The 14790-nt window shown below is 41.2% G+C and overlaps 1 long non-coding RNA gene and 1 other non-coding gene across 2 annotated transcripts in view; both read right to left on the reverse strand.

The window, feature by feature from the left end:
• Positions 1-281: 281 nt before the first annotated feature.
• The window catches only part of LOC121044116 (uncharacterized), a 144171-nt gene continuing 129662 nt past the window's right edge, over positions 282-14790 (reverse strand). Inside the window, exon 4 of the long non-coding RNA XR_005797138.1 lies at positions 282-1156. This is a non-coding gene — a long non-coding RNA (uncharacterized LOC121044116). The remainder of the gene's footprint in view (positions 1157-14790) is intronic.
• Positions 8805-8909, reverse strand: LOC121044637 (U6 spliceosomal RNA). The gene has a single exon (XR_005797401.1). It is a non-coding gene; the product is annotated as a U6 spliceosomal RNA (small nuclear RNA).

Here is a 14790-nt window from a genome sequence, read left to right on the forward strand (position 1 = left end):
TTTCTCAAAAATAAATAAAGGTAAAAAAAAAATTAAAAAAAAAAGCAAATGGAGAATATCTTCCAATGACAAAAACTTCCTACATTTATCAAACGTGTTATTGTTTCGCTTCATCAGGCAAACTATATGAATTTGACTTTAATCCACTGGATGGAAGTTCTTTGAATTCCAAACACAAATACAGAAGCCCAGTTATTAGTTTAGCTGAAACATCTGTTTCCAACTTCCTGAAAGGAAAAGGAGAGGTTGCCAATGTATATACATATTTGAAACAGGGCTCGTACTGCACACATGGATACAATATGCATGTGTAAAAATTTTCCAAGCGGTCTAATGTCCCACTTGGTGAGGAGAATAAGATGATGGAAGCATGTGATATAGGAAAATGAGTATGTAGAACAACATTCCCACTAACAATTCTAGTTTCTAGGAGAGAACGCCAAGGTCACCGCTTAATGGACAGCACCAACCAGATTCTGGCCATTGGATCTGATGTTTACCTGTGGGTAATGTACCTCCGTGAAGGATGCTATCTCTCAGAGAAGGAGAGGGTCTAGTTGGAGTGTGTGTGTGTGTGTGTGCGCGGGCGCGTGCGCGTGTGTGGTGGGGGCAGGGGGAGGTGGTGAGTTTGGATATAACACTTCACAATTCTGAATTCTGGCCCATCTTCTGTCACTAATTTTCTCTCTGACTTTGGGAAAGACACTTCATTATTCCATCCTTTAGGGTCTCAATTAATGCATCTGTAAAACGAGTCTGCAAAAGTGCCAGGCAGGGGGTCAAGGCTTCTGGACTCCAGACCTCTTGAAATCATTACATTCTTTAAGCCAATCAACAAGCAGTCACCAGGAGTGAGATTGCAACTCCAATTTCCTAAACAATGTCCCAGCTGTCTTGTCAGGTTTATCACCTGGCACTTAATAAATCCCAACCTTTTCCCCACTCTAGGCATGAGGGGTGTGGGTTAGCTCAGAGGTTGATGAAAGCAATCACACCCTCTTCTAAAGGCTCCTGCTCGACACTGATGCCCCAAACCTGCATGAGCCGAATAGAGAGGCAGGTGAGCTGAGAATCAAAATCTGCCAGGTGCAACGCTACCTGAGAGAGATGTTTTGGATGGAGATTTATTGATGCGATGACAAGGGAGAGCAATTTTCTGGAGAAGATGAAGCAAAGCAAAATACAAAGTTAGAGCATCCTAAGAATTTTTGGTGGAACCTAAATCTGGTCCTATTAATGCGCTGAGTGACAGGACAGACCGAAAAGGATCTTAATCCTGTATCCTGCCGTGCTTCTCAGGTGCGATATCGTAAAAAGCGCTGCTAATGGATGAGTTAATTAATACGGAGACATGTTACCTAACAGCTCTGAGCTTTCATTTTTTTTTGTCTATGATAAAGAGAGAGTAACAGTTACCTTACTCTTAGGTGTTAAATCAAGTAAATGAAAGCTCCAGCACAGTACCTCTGTTGCACAGCAGATTAGGAATCGTTAGCTTCACTGTGCTACAAAATCACCATTGCAAAACAATTCCTTTTAACGAGATGTCATCTACGATCCGTCTGCTTTTCCAGACCTCGGCTGCCTTTTCTTTCTGTGCCTCCTAGTGGCATCAGACACTCAGGTGTGCCTGGTATCTGCTGGTCAGATTTTAAAATTCAAAATGATATCCTTAAACGTGGAATCCTGAGATCTATTTCTTTGTGTTTATCTGGCTCTGAGGTTACTCACTTACAGGCATCAGATTTTCTCAGGGTTTGCTGCTACTGTCCAGGAACGAAGACCCTTCAGATGAAGAAATCGAGACGGAGAGAGTGACAAGAAGAGTCATGGGGGAAAGGTACAGATCCACCTACAACATGGCTGATCTGGGGTAAGCAGAGGCGACGCCTGTCAGCCAGCTCAGAGGGAGGTGGGAGTCAGTGAGATGCCTTAGGTGGGTTCAGAGGCTGGTGAAGCTGGGGGTGATCAAGCTTCACGAATCGTTTCAGAGCACTGGGGAGCCACAGAACACCGGGAAACAAAATCCTCTAGGATTTTCACTGTCTCTTTCCAGAAAGTTTTGCCAAGCATTCGAAGCAACTTATGGCTTGTGATCCAAAGAGGGGCTCGTGGTATTAGGAATTCCCTATACATTTTGATAGACATTTGAAGGAAATAGGGCACAAACATATTCTGTGCAGCTCCCAGTACAGAAAAAAAAGAATGAATGGGTGGAGGTTTGGGGGAGAATAATCTCGGATGAATCTAACACAGTTTCAGAGACAGCACATTGTCTGACAATGGGGTGGGTTGTTTTAAAAGATATTAAGCTCAGTGTAATTACTCATTAATTTAGCCAGGAAGCCAACAAATTCAAATATTACACTAAAGTTGAAATAGATGCTCTAATTGGTTCTTGGCAACTTAAGAGTTCTAATGTTCTTGGCTCTTTCTAAAAATGAATAGACAGTACCAAAGAGAGTTGTTAGGAGCCTTTGTTGGTTCCCACATTCTTTTTGGGTGATACGTATTTTCAGGGTTTCAGCTAACACCAGATCTCTTGCATGTGGGTTGCCCCTGGCTAGCTGATCCTTACTGGGCTTCTCCACAAGGGTGTCCCACACGCACTTCAAACAACATATCAAAGTAAACATGTGACTGATGCTAAGAAATGGCTCCCATCATCCCCATGATGCCCTTCTAACAGGGCTGGAAAACCCTCAGACTGAATTTCCCAACATTCCTACAATTGCAGTCACAGATGTGAGACAAGTTCAAATGTTGGAATCGATGATGCGTGGAATTTCCCGAGAGGCAGGCTAATGAATGTCTTTTTCTCATGTAGGAAGTTGACCTGTGATGCCTCAGTTTGGGAGCAGCTCCTTGAGCCCTTCTAGGAATTGTGCAAGAGCCTTTATGAAGTCTTTTTTTTTTTTTAAGTTTAACTCGATAGCATGGATTCTATATATTCCATCCAAACCCTGACTAATGTACTATTAAGATCATATTTCACACTGCATCTGAACCTGCTTCTTTCCATGTATTCCTTGCCTTGCTAAATGGCACCACCAACCATATACACCCACCCATCCAACTGGGATATTGACTTTCAAGACTCAAATCTCACTCCATTTCCCCACGAAGACCTTTCCTTACTGCTCTCCATTGTGGATGTGACCACTCCTTTCTTTGGGCCAACTGGCCAGACTCGCACCATAGTTTTACAATCATCTCATTTGCTCCCATTTCACTACAAGGGAGTAAGGACTGACCACTGATGGTTGACTGACTAAACCAAATTTTAAGAGCAAAATGATGTTATTGCTTGCCTAACAGAAGGCCATGGATGTGGCGTGTGGGGAAATAGGTTCTACTTACATAAATGGTTAGAAAGAAGCTTAGGGTGGAAAGCTGTCACCACAGGGTGAAAACACCTGAGGTTAGCTAGCGAGATATTGTAATGGGATCACAAGTAACTTGTTATACCACCTGCAGGAAATTACTTTCCATCTGATGCCGATATACTAATATACATTGATTATAAACTCCACTTGCCTCCCAGACCCATTGCTGCTTACACATACAAGGTAATGATTACTGTCAGATTGTTTTCTCCATGTTCACATGTGCAAAATCTTGTTTTCTTCACGTTCCCCACGTTTGCAAGATCTTGAGAGCTCAATAAATACGTAGACGAAACCCCTGCTGAGGGCTCTTGTCTCCTCCTGGACCTTAGCCTCTCTTGTATTCAATTCTGTGTCCACCCTCTTGCTGGACAAGAGAGAATGCCAGATTCATAGTCTGCAACAGACGGTGACCCTGACGTGAAGCCAAAGTGACGAGAAGGCGACGTGGCTAAGAAGGTGATGTAGCTAAGAAGACGACATGACTATAAGCTAACATGACTAAGAAGCCCATGTAACTCAAGGACTGCACAATGCTGTGGAATGACTAGACCTCTAAAAAAGAAAAAAGTGCACATGACTACAATCTCTCCTGACAAGGTAAGAGAAAAGTGAAGCTATATTAGGATGCGCTGCCATGGAACTTTTGAAAGAATCATATGGGAGACTCCCTATCCCCGAAACAGAAACAATACATTCGTATGGCACCCTTAAATTACTAATGATCATTCAGTAATGCTGTCCTTGGTTTCCCTAGCAAGGAACCTTCAACCTAGACATTTGGGAACGAATAGGTGAAACACCAATGGCACACCATACGGAAGGCCCTAATGTTCTGTGGTCTATTGTCCCTATGGCCATTATCCCCCTGAGTGTGGATGATGTTTATGAAGATATAGACTCACCCAAAGTAAATTAAAGAAAATTTCCAAGGAACCTAAGCCTCTTTATTTTCAGCCAGCCCTTTGGCACCCCTATATCCAGAGAACACTGGCTCCCCGTTTTGTCATTGGAAAAAATATAACCTTTTAAAGGAACAAAAGATGCCCTGTGACAACATCTTTACCCAGACGCTACAACCTATTAAGAATGCCCTTGCAGTGTTTACAGATGCCTCGGGGAAAACTCACAAGGCTTCAGGCCTTTGGAAAACTGGAAGAAACTGGGAACATATATTATACACCGGACCCAGTTCTAATCAGAACTGTGAGCCATATTGTTAGCTATAGAAACCTTTTCCCAACCCTTAAACATGGTCTCTGAGATGTCATGGAGTAAAGACCACTCACTTCAGATTTCCCCACCAGTGTTCCAGGTAAAAATTAACCATGGGGAACAAATTGTCTTAGGTGGACCCAAACATAAGTTTGTTGGTTTGAAATAGACCTGTTTACCAAAGGTGAAATATTCTCATGTTATGACTTGATGTAATGGTTAACTTTGTCTCATAGTGATCATGGATAATTGTTGAGATAGCTTTCAAAGGTTTTAGTAACCAAAAAAGTTTTGCTTGCATGATAAATCGGGATTGAATTCATTGGACATCTAGGCCTTTTCTAAATAGGATGGGATACTAAAGCATTGATTACTAAACAAGGCTTATCTGCTTTTGGCTTCTTATTGCAGAGAAACTATGGATATTTGGGTCTGATGGTAAATATGCTTTGTGCTTTGTAGCTTTCTGAGGTTTTTTTTTTAAAACACATTTCCCAAGACTTAAATTATAAATGAAGTCTTTTTGACCAATTAGGCTTCTTTGGTATGTTAAGTTACTCTGGAAGCACTGTCAAACAAATAATAACACTTCGGTTACATTTGAGTAAATGTTATAACTATTCTAGAGATTATATGCAAATCCTAGTTTTCATAATTTTTGGTATAAGGTTATCACTTGATATTATGATTATTGAAGCATTATGTGCTACAGAAACAACTAAATTTCCTTGTCAATTGCACCAGATCTTTTAATCATGAGTCTTTTTGTCATAGTTTTGTGACTCTTGCTGGACCCCTATAATTTCCAGTACACAGATGACCCTTTCTACACAAAGAGGCTCCATTTTCCCTGAACTCTGTCTTTCCCTTTCATAACTCCCCTATACTTACCCCAACTGATCAATGTTGACCCGTAGGTGGGTACATTTCTATGCCCCCTATTTAGCAGTAAGTAGTTACAGAAGAGAAGACCATCTACCCTCAGTAACCTTAAAGATTTTAAGGGTCAAAATTGTCCAGGGGGGAAGGATGTGGGAAACAAAGGCAGAAGGAAATGGCAGATAAAATTAAATTTCCTTATAATCCACAAGGCCAAGCAATTGTAGGATGAGCACGTAATAAACTTAAAATTATGTTTAAAAAATGGGGGAGGGGCGCCTGGGTGGCGCAGTCGGTTAAGCGTCCGACTTCAGCCAGGTCACGATCTCGCGGTCCGTGAGTTCGAGCCCCGCGTCGGGCTCTGGGCTGATGGCTCGGAGCCTGGAGCCTGTTTCCGATTCTGTGTCTCCCTCTCTCTCTGCCCCTCCCCCGTTCATGCTCTGTCTCTCTCTGTCCCAAAAATAAATAAACGTTGAAAAAAAAATAATAAAAAAAAAATAAAAAATGGGGGAGGATTACACATGGTTGTCTACATTACAATCTCCACTTCTCCTCGATCATGCTAGGATCACTATTAAGATTTTAAATCTTGACCCTCAAGGAATAACTGCAGCTGAGATACATTCTTCTAAATTAGATAAACCCTCTCATCCTATGGTGCTGGTTTAACCTTCTCACGTGGAGTCAAGGATATGCTTGTGTTCTTTCAGATTCCTGGCCTCTGTGGATTAGTGAAGCCATATCATGGCGTGGCAGAATGTCTTCCAACCAACCATGACTTCCAGAGGATTCTGAATGAGCAACTACTGTTCCCATTTTTCAAGATTGAAGAAGCCTCTTCACTGACTCCTCATCCTGAAGCCACTCCACAAATGCAAGTCCTTGCCCCTGATATAATATGGGGAAGCCTTAAGCGCCTGTCTAACCAGGCTGGCGTCCTCTTACAACACAATGATAGTGCATATACTCCTGATTTTCATCTGATGGCCATGATCTCCATCACTGGTATTCATCAATCAGGCAAAGAATCACCCTCCAAACCACCTGACAGCAAAAGAAGGCTCAGAAACTCGTCATGATGGTTCTCGCATGTAAACTTAAGACAAAGACAAACCAAAAACGGGAACTGTGGGCAATAGGTTCTACTTACGTAAATGAGTTAGAAAAAAGCTTAGGGAGGAAAGTCGCCACCATAGGGTGAAAATGCCCAAGGTTAGCTAGCGAGATATTGTAATAGGATCACAAGTAACTTGTTATAACACCTGCAAGAAATTACTTTCCATCTGATGCCAATATACTAAGGTACCTTGATTACAAACCCCACTTGCCTCCCAGACCCTTTGCTTCTTACACATACAAGTTAATGATTACTATCTAATTGTTTTCTTCAAGTTCACGTGTGTAAGATCTTGTTTTCTTCACATTCGCCACGTGTGTAATATTTTCTTTTCTTCACAATTACCACGTGGATAGTATCTTGTGAGATCAATAAATACAGAGGTGAAACCCCTGTCCGGGGCTCTTGTCTCCTCCTGGACATTAGCGTCTCTTGTGTTCAATTCTGTGTCTGCTCTCTTGCTGGATAGAACTCCAGACTCATAGTCCACGACAGTGGAGAAATTCTACAATATGGGTATCTTAGGCAAGGAAGGGTTCTGCCTCTCACTGCTCACCCCCCATTATTACCCTGTTCAGGATCTTGCTCATATGTCTATCTCCAGCCATCAGCAGAAGTTGAGCCCCTTTGAGGCAAGGATCGGATATTCACTCCTGGATTCTGAACCTCCAGTACAGGGTTTGTCAAAAGGTATATGTACGTGAACGAATAAACAGTTTCTCCCACAAACCACGTACATGCAGCAATCAAGTTGCTCTTGAGAGAATTTATGAGATGTGAGTTGCACAAATCAATGTAGCATGAGTCCACTGGTGGAGGGCAGATCCTGACATGGCCCCCAATGACCCCCAACTCCTGCTGTTCACACCCTTGTGTATTCAGCTCCCTTTCACTCAGGGCTGACTTGCTGTGAATGAGGGGAGCACAGCATAAGGATGAAGCGTACATACCACAGTCAGGTGATGAAAGATCATGACTTCCCTCCCTGGCTCTTGCACACGATGGCTCTGGTGCAGAGGGCCACCTGTCCAGGTGGTGAGGCGGCTCCAGTCCAGCAGCCAGCATGGAAGTGAGGTCCTCAAACTCACAGCCCTAGAGGAACTAAATCCTACCAACAACCACCGAGCACGCTTGAAAGCAGATCCTGCTCCAGCTGAACCCTGAGATGACAGCAGCTTTGTGAGAGGACCCAGCTAAGCCCTGCCCAGCTCCCTGACTGCAGAACTAACGAGGAAAGAATGGAGTATTGTTTTAAGCCACGAATTTGGGAGTAATTTGTTTAGCAATAGATAGATAACTAGTGAAGTGCTCACGTAGTTTGCATGTAATCAAAAATAATAAAAAGAATACACGAGAACAAAAATTATTACCCTGATAGATTCTGTTTTTGCTCTGACATGCTAATCATTACACATGGCTTCAGTGCTTGTGGGAACATATAGAATAGCTGCATGGTATAGTGGAAAGAATTGATTTTTTTTTTTTAGAGTGAATGGGAGGGGGAGAAAAAAGCTTTGTGCAAATTTAAGCTCTGCCAGTAATGGTCTGTTTGAATTTTGACAAATTTCCAAATGGGTTCATATGAATATTCTGCCTCTCACTGCTCTAAGGCTCCGTGGGAGGGAAAGCATGACAATAATTCTTGAGTCATAGAGTCACAGAGTGTCGGAGCTTGAGGAAATACTGGCTTGATAACCTGAGGTCACAGGACTCCTCAAAATCACTGCAAAATCTTGTGTACCCGATGCAAAATCCTTCAAAAATAAACATGCAATATAATTTTCGGTGGTAATTTGTCGTCTGTTCCATCTTGCATGTAGCTGTTCCCTCCATATGTTCAGGGTTACCATTTATGTCTCTGACCCTGAAGAAAGAAACAGTCTTTCCAACAGGAGCATCCATCTGAAATCGTAGTGTTTCTATGCTACTTAAAGCAGAAAGACCCCTGAGTGCCCCCACTCCCCCCAAAAAAGAGCAGAGAAATTTTATAGGAAATGGCATTTCGAATATGAGCTTTGATGCAACAGAATACAATGATCTCTTTCAACAGTGACCACTAAATTTGATTCCACTGCAATAATATTTCTACTTGCTGTCTATGTTAGGGTTGTCACCAATCATTGGTTCTGACAATAACACCCCCAGAAAAACGAAGATTCAAATATGTAAGTATGGCCTCCTGAAAATTACCGACAGAATCAACTTTTACAAAATAGCTGTATCATGAATGCGTGCGTCACCGTTGTTTGAGGGTCATGCTAATCTATTCTGTATTGTTCCAATTTTAGTCTACGTGCTGTCCAAGCAGGCACTACAAAATATCTACATCAACGAAAAGGAATTTTGTTTCTTAATGTCTCCGTGAAAAGAAAACAACTTTGTATTTATAAAAGTGTTCATTGAACCGCAAGTGTGGTTTGACCAGTTAAGATTTTGAAAGAAGGTAAAGATTGTGAAAAAAAAAAAGTTAAGATTTTGTGACAAAGGGAATTAAGATGTTAGGCTCTGTGTGGCAGCTATGCAAAATGTTGGGATGTAATGGAATTCAGGCGATGAGAAGACATCATGACCGAGAAGTGTAGGGACTGAAAAATTAGATGTGTGGCTGGACACTCGATTAAAAATAGTAAGATAAATACAAACCAGACCGATTGTCAAAGGCCTGAATCAAAGGGGGAAATATCCTTAATCTCAGTATATGAATATAAATTACAGTCTAATAAGATAAAATGAGGAAATCTGATATTTAGTGCTGACATAATTCCCTATGTTATGGCACGGGATGATGCGATAAGAGATCACAGAACATCTGTTGCTTATCTCAAAATTCAGTTTCTAGTACTCAAAATGACTTGGAGACCATACCCTTCCATAGACAGCATCGTAAGGAACGGAGTGTAAAAATAAACTGTAATGCAGGGAGCGGCAGGGTAGGCATGGGTGAAACCCGTGCAGAGTATCATGTTCAATTACATACCATTGGAAATTCAAATATAAAAGAAAATCAAGGTACCAGTTTCCCATTTTCTTACCATTCTGTGATACACAAATGTGTTTGTGTGTGTGAGAATATGGAACAACTTTTAATGTTTCTAAGTTTCAAACCTCTGTCATATTTGTGCTTACGACAGCTGAAATTTCAAACCGACGTAGAGGTAATACATTGGTAACGTACATGTCATGACCGTATTGCCATTGGCGACACCCTATTGCGTCACAGTGAAAAACTCTTAGCAAATAGCCAAAGAAAAGTAAATAAAATGATCTCCAATATACATAGTTTCATTCCTGAAAAATACGATGCATATAAAAAATTTACAAAATAAATTTTGTATTTATTATGAAAAAAAATTATTTAGGTCCTAGGCTCAGATAATCACAAATAGATGTTTCACCTACATTACTAAACACCTGTCCGGCAAGATATCTTTCATATTTGACCTCTGTCCTCTAAATAAAACCCATAAATTATTTTGTACTCATTGTGGTAAGAAGAAGGAAAAAGAAAAAAAAAAAAAAGAATTGTCTTCTGGGGAGCAGGCATACAATCAACCACTGCTCCGGGAGTTTTCACTGGATATTATCATCTTACTGCTTCTATTAACATCTAGATTTATATAATAGTCAAATCTCCATCTCCATCTCTGATCATTTTCCTGAATTTCTGATCCATGAATCTCACTGATAACTAGATACGTCTATTTACATATCTGACTGGTGTCTCAAATTCGTCACGTGCCAAACAGAGCATTTTTTACCTCCTTTCAGTTAGTTTTGATGAACCTTTAGATTTCCTGCTCTGGAAAACACTGTCACCTTCCATCCAGGTTCTCTGGTTCCCAAGGAATTTCCTTGGTTTTAATCCTCTTTCTTGCTCTTCACATTCTATCAAACCTGTCAGTTTGATCAGCCTCGTTCGGATCTACCTTCATCTAAATGTCTCTCAAGCCCTCTTACCTCTCCATCCACTTGTCCATGATCAAAACCCAAGTTATTATTAATTTCCATCTTGGTTACTTTAAAAAGCTCCAAATTTTTCTCCCTTCTTCTGGTTTTGCTCTCTCTGTCACCAAGCCAATCTTGCTTCCAGACTGGTACTTTTTCTAACACAAACCTAATGTCTAACTCTATTCCTATTGTTTAGCAAGCCATTCGGTGGGATGTACATGCCCTTCAAATAAAGTACAAATGTTACCTTCCCATACGCATTTTTATAATTTCTCTTCCTTATACAGTTGGCCCTTGAACAGCACAAGTTTGAGCTGTTCAGGTCCACTTATTCACAACTTTCTTTTGATAAATACAGTCCTATAAATGTATTTTCTCTTCCTTAGGATTTTCTTTTTTTTTTTTTTAAATTTTTTTAATGTTTATTTATTTTTGAGAGAGACAGAGAGACAGAGCACAAGGAGGGGAGGGGCAGAGAGAGAGGGAGACACAGAATCTGAAGCAGGCTCCAGGCTCTGAGCTGTCAGCACAGAGCCCGACGTGGGGCTCAAACCCAAAAACCGTGGGATCATGACCTGAGCTGAAGTCAGACACATAACTGACTGAGCCACCCGGCGTCCAGGATTTTCTTAATAATACTTTTTCTCCAGCTTATTTCATTTTAAGAATACAGTATATAACACATACAACATACAAAATATGTGTTAACTGACTGTTTCTGCTACAGGTAAGGCTTTCCAGTTGACAGTAGGCTATTAGTAATTAAGTTTCTGGGGAGTCAAAAGTTACACGTGGATTTCTGAATGCACGAGTGGTTAGTGCTTCTAACCCCCATTTGTTCAAGGGTCAGTGTATTCCCTCTTTCAATCAATTTGGACCTTTTTTTTTTTTTTTTTTTTTTTTAGCTATTCAATTACGGCATGAAAGTTAGTTTCTCCCAAAAGCAGACCCTGAGATAACGATTCACAGGTATGTGAATTTTAACTGAGAGTTGATCTCAGGATGCAACAGTATGGTAATAGACACTTGAGACACAGAAAGAAGCTGTGACCGGATTACTAAGCACATTACCACTATTGTTATCCAGTGTAGAACATGAGCTTTGTAGCCAACCCATCTCAGAGGTGAGGGATTTGGGGTACTCATACACCAAATCCTGGGGAGAGAAAGGCATCAGTTCCTTGGCACTTCTGGCCTTCTGTACGCAGGCAGAAGACAGGTTCCAGCAACCAGAGATAGTCTCAGGGAAAGAGATACAGATGGAGATACTTGAAGAAGCATTTTAAGACACTGACATCATAAGGACTAACAGTACATTGGTGGGGGATTCTCACTTTCTGCTACGTAGGATTTTTTGTGTCTCTGGGTCTCCCTCCCTACTCCATTTGCTTGGATGGTATCTTGCCCATGACCCTGATGCTCAGCTAACTTCTCTTCCTTCATTGTTTAGTTTAGACATAAATATCCTTAATGTTATCTCTGGCCTCCCAAATCTGTGATAGTCACCCCCGCCCCCGCCGTATACATCCTTATTTCTACCATTTTAGAATTTATTACACTGACAGATTAGTGAAAAGAGAAAAACAGGTATATACAGATATAAACATATTGCCATAGGTTAGGGGAAATGGAAAGATTAGTTTATGTGTAGAAGTATCTAGGTTTTTATGGCCCAGTTCTAGAACTAGTAATGTTGCCTAGAACTTGATCATGTTACACATCTGTAAGGAAGGCTGAGAGATGAGGTTTATTAACTGGATAGCCACGAAAGAAGAGGAAACTGTCACCAACTATCAGTTTCATCGTCTCACGTAGGGAACAAGTTCAGCCCCTACCTAAGGAAGATAACATAAAATCCCATCCAGTCACGGCACCCAGTTGAAAATCCAGGATTTCTGGGCGATACGGCCTTTCTATCCTCCAGATTTGGTGTTATCTACTCCTAGTCTAGAGACCTGTGCTCTAAAAAAGCCAAAGCATCTACTATCCACTTTCAACACACACACAAAATACAATGGTGGCGAAAAGACAGGATGAAACCACTCTAGGCTCTTATAGATGGGAGAGCCCTTGATTCTCAGCAGTTGTGATCCTTGGTGAACAGAGGTCCCTCTGTCCCAGCAGTACAGGAAATTCCTTTGTTAAAACCCAGATGTCTAGCACGGCTGCTGGCTCTCCGGGGAGAGTCCCCTTGCCTGCCATCCTCACTGGTCCCAGCTCAAGTGAGGACGGGGGAGTATGTTCCCCTTGCAAGTTGATCACCGTTCATAGCTTCTTCTCTACTTGTGCAACTTGGAAGCTCCAGGGCTCATTTAAAGCTTGGACAGGCAAGGGCTTTTCAGCCTCCAGTGGTGAATTCGTTGAAAATTCATTTCTCTCATAAATTCTGTAGACTTCCGATCAATTTTTTTCTAAGTGGTTCCATGTCCCTATAACCACAGTCAAAGCCCTTTCATGGACATAATTCTCCCATTTTATTTTATTTTATTTTACTTTATTTTAATCTTTTTTTTTTTTCTTTTTAAACCTCGTCCTACTCTTCGTCTCAACTTAATGGTGATAACCTTGATGCTATGTGAAATAATACTTAGGAAGGCCATACTATTCAGGAGTGGTTGCCTCGGACTTGAGCTGTTTGGTTCAAATGAGATTATTTACTGGGCTTTAGTCACTAAACATCTCTTTCAATCTTATCTGTTACCATTTGAGGTCTGGCTGTAGCCTGCTTTTTCAACACCGTAGAACCTTGGGTCTTTGGATGCTCTTGACTGTCACGGACATCTGTTTGGAAAGCAGTCTATTCTTGCCTGAACTCTCTCTCTTTCTCTCTCTCTCTTTTAATCCTATGCTAAGTCAAGTCAATATAACTTGATACACAATTATTCTGACTTTTTCCAACCACTTTCTCTAGAGTAAGGAATCAACTAGGTTGCCTTCTCAAATTGAAAGCAACCGACTATTTTGTCACAACAAAACAAACTTCTTTCTCTTCTGGCCTAATTTATCTCTTTCCTTGCCACCCTGAAACCAACCACTAAGCCAACACCAAGGTGCTGATTTCTGTAACAGCTGGTGGTGGCATATGATTTTGAAACAAATAAACCCCCACACTTCAGTGGTTCGACATTATAGGTGCTTATTTTTCAGTCACATAAAATCCAATAATGTATTCAATGATGGCTTTCCAATGGGAATTCAGAGACATACCTGGGTATCTCTATTTAGTTTTTTCACTGTCTCCTAGTGTAGCAGGGTTCCCACACCGAGAGTTGTGACACCAATGCTTTTCTTTCCAGGAAGCAACTGCCAGCACCACTCAGTTGGGTTCGTACCCAAAGAACTGAGTCCCGAATGCCACGTGGTGCAGTTTTTTTAATATATTTTTCACTTCTTTGTCTCCCATATATGGTAACATACAAACATGTAGTCTGATTGAGTGGTTTCATGTTACAAGGTCGTGAGGGATGTTGTCACGTATGCATGTAACCAGGTTGCCTTGAGGTTTTTTGTTTGTTTGTTTTCTTTTTATTTATTTTTTTTCTTTCCTTAGGGAGGGGACCCTATCTCACTAGGAGAGTAAGTTCCATTACCAGTGGACACAGGAGGGAGACGGGTAGTTTGTAGGAAGCTTTTATAATGCAGGCTGAAACGTGGTATATGTCGCTTTCACCTGCATTTTCATTGGCTAGAAATGAGTCACTCAGGGTGATATGTAACTGTAAGGAAGGCTGGGAAATATTGTCTAGCAGTGGGTTCACAGATAAGAGGAAATCTGTTTGCGAATACCTAGGCAACCTCTAGCACATGTATCAGAAATCAATCAATCAGTCAACTTAATCTATAAAAGGGAAAAAAAAGAGAACTTTATAGGAAACCCATTAGTCCCTCCTCTCTCTCTTTTCCTGGGGCCTGCCTACACTCTCTTCTTAGAAACTGATGAACTGAATTAAGCAGGAGGCTTTGGGGCCTGGCCTGGGAAGTCTAGAGGTAGTAGGACCAAGGATTTTTCAAGGCTGATTTCAAGGACCTGAAAGAAGTTGAAACCATGTGGATCATCCTATCAAGGCTTAATCAAAAGTTGGGAGAGATATTAAAACTAGTTTTACAAGTCAGAGAGATTCTTAAGTATATTAAAGATCAAAGGTGTTGCCATGAAGTCAAAGCCATTTTCCTGAGGATGCTCTAGTTTCCTTAGGAAGGAGGAGAAGGAAGGAGCCATTCAGAACTCTGAGCTGATCAGGCGAG

The sequence above is a fragment of the Herpailurus yagouaroundi genome, unplaced genomic scaffold (genome assembly GCF_014898765.1).
Source record: "Herpailurus yagouaroundi ecotype Mexico unplaced genomic scaffold, PumYag 188, whole genome shotgun sequence".
Classification (NCBI taxonomy): domain Eukaryota; kingdom Metazoa; phylum Chordata; class Mammalia; order Carnivora; family Felidae; genus Herpailurus; species Herpailurus yagouaroundi.